At 48.8% G+C, this 2,644-nt stretch overlaps 1 long non-coding RNA gene across 1 annotated transcript in view; it reads left to right on the forward strand.

The window, feature by feature from the left end:
- LOC135578704 (uncharacterized) overlaps positions 1 to 2,644 on the forward strand; it is a 64,410-nt gene that overhangs the window by 25,308 nt on the left and 36,458 nt on the right. The window lies entirely within an intron of this gene.

Below are 2,644 nucleotides of genomic sequence, written 5' to 3' on the forward strand. Positions count from 1 at the left end.
GAGGGTCTCTTCCAACTGAAATTATTCTATGATTCTATGACTGTGTCCATTTCTTGTGTCCTCCAGATAAATTCCAATGGGAAGAGGTGGATGGGAAGGCCAGGAGGGGAGAGCTGGAGCAGCACGGCTTGCTCAGCCCAGCCCAGCTGTACCAGGGAGGTGATGATCTGTTGAAAGAGAAGGATGCTTTTGGTTCAGGAGCAGGTGAATCTCACCCGACATGAGTGCCTAGGCTGGAAATGAGAAGCAACTTTATAGTCATGTCAGAAGAAAGATTTTGGAGAAGCTTTTTAATAAGAGCAGTGGGAGCGAGGTGTTTGATTTGTTTCTGGGCAGGATTATATGTTTGCCTGAGGTAGATGGAGATGGAGTTCGTGCTCCAGGGACGCCCTTCTCAATCCTATGTAAAAAAAAAAAAGGAGAGAAAAGAAAATGTATATAATGAAAATGAGTTTGAGGATTCAGGAGAGAATAAATTGGCCTGGTTTTATTTCTAAATGGCTGTCCCCATACAGATCCTCTGCTAAAATACGGGAATCGGTTTTATTCTGAGGCTCATGGTTAAATGCCATGAGCAACTGTCCAAGGCCGTGGTTACGTGGCCCTTTTCATCTGACGTGAGTGTGCTGGTGACAAAGGGGCTGGTCCCGCTGACTTTCCTCTCCCAAACTGGTTTCCAGCCCATCCCTGGTGTTGGTGCTAGGGTTCACGCGACCCTGCAGCAGCCTGGGTCGAAACACTGATTTGCACAAGATTTAACCCAGCAGACAAAAATACACAGTCAGCCTGCTTCTTGATGCGGTCAGTCCCTGCACTTGCCTTACAAGAGCCCCCATCCCTGGAGCAGGCAGGGGAAGATGGAGGTGGCCCTGAGCAGTGCTGGGGGTGCACTGTGAAACTGCCCCAGCAATGGGGTCCACACTACAGAAAGATGTGGACATGTTATAGCAGGTCTAGAGGAGGGCGTGAAAATGATGAAAGGGCTGGAACACCTCTCCTACAAGGACAGGTTGAGAGAATTGGGGTTGTTCAGTCTGGAGAAGAGAAGGCTCCAGGGAGACCTTATTGTGGGCTTTCAGTATTTAAAGGGGGTTTATGAGAAAGATGGAGAGAGACTTTTTACCAAGGCCTGTAGTGACAGAACAGAGGGCAGTGGTTTTAGACTGGAAAAGCACAGGTGTAGTTTGGACATGAGGAAGACATTTTTTATGATGAAGGGGGTGAGACACTGGATAAGGTTGCCCAGCAGAGTTGTGGATGCCCCATCACTAAAGTGTTCAAGGTGAAGCTGGACAGAGCTTTGAACAACCTGATGTAGTGAAAGATGTTCCTGCCCATGGCAGTAGGTTAGGACAAGGTGATCTTTGAAGGTCCCTTCCAACCTGAGCCAATCTGTGATTTTGTGAAATGCTGTCCTAGCCATGACAGAGCTTTTGCTTTGCAGTCTCTCCCAGGAAGGAGGAGGTGTAGAGGTGACCAACTTGGACTTGACACTTGGGTGTGGAGTCTGATGGTTTGGTGTTAAGGGCTGGATTGGTCCCCATGGCCATGTTCTCATATCTGCTGCCTGCTTGGGGTCAAGCTCACAGAAGCGTTGTGCTCACCCTTGAAGCTTCTTGCCCCACAAAACCTTGCAAGAGCTGCAAGGACAGCATATGGACTCCTCTCTGCTGGTGGGAGCCTTTGCGGCAGCCTGTGTGAAACGTTTTGGTAGCTCTGAGATGTCTGGGCAGGGTGATTCATACCCGGGGTTTTCTCTTCCTTTCTGCCGTGTGAAGGTGAAGAGGTGTTTGGAGTTTTCTCCCCTCTCCACCCCTGCTACCCCTCCAAAATCTCCGTGAGACACCCATGTGATGACTCAGCCCCCTTGGGAGACCCTTGGGGTATTTCCCCCGCCTCCCCAGCAGCAGTTTCTCTGGTGAGAAAGTCCTCTACAGCTTGGCCTTTGCTCTTGTGGCTCACCAGAGCCCACCAAGGCGCAGGCAGGCAGCGAACACAAAGATCACGTACAGCTGGGTGCAAAAGAGCACGTGTGGTCCTTCAGGGTTGCTTTCACCAAACAGATGTGAAACAGGGCGGCTTCATCTTTTTCTTTCATTAATTACACCATTAAATTATTTGCAATTTAGTTGCTGAGCTTTAGTAAAAACATGGTTAGGTGAGGAAGCATCCCCATGTTCAGCATCGCTTCACACCCTCCTGATTGGGTTGGGGATTTCCTGCTGTTCAGGATTTTGTGGACACTGACCTCAAACAGCTCTTCCACAGGCCACACTCACTGCCAACACTGCTTGTGGTGAGGAAGTGATGAGCACAGACCCCAGATCTACCTTATGTTCTGTAGATTTGAGTCCTAATCCCAAAAGCTGTGTCATGAACAACTTCTGCTGCAGGTGTTTGCTGCAGTATCCAGCAGCAGGAAGGATCATGTTTTGGTTGGTTTAGTGGTACATCACTTATACACCATATGGACCCTTATCATTGTCTTGCTTCTCCTGGTGTGCGTGTTTCATATGATAACTCCAAGACAACTTTCTCCCTGCCACTTTGTGTGCTGCCTTGCTGCCCAGGTACCGTCCCCTTCCTTTTACTTCTTTGATAACATGTTTTGATAGGTGTTTTTCCCTTCTTGTTTACTTTACAG

This window comes from Columba livia, chromosome 2, assembly GCF_036013475.1.
Source record: "Columba livia isolate bColLiv1 breed racing homer chromosome 2, bColLiv1.pat.W.v2, whole genome shotgun sequence".
Lineage (NCBI taxonomy): Eukaryota > Metazoa > Chordata > Aves > Columbiformes > Columbidae > Columba > Columba livia.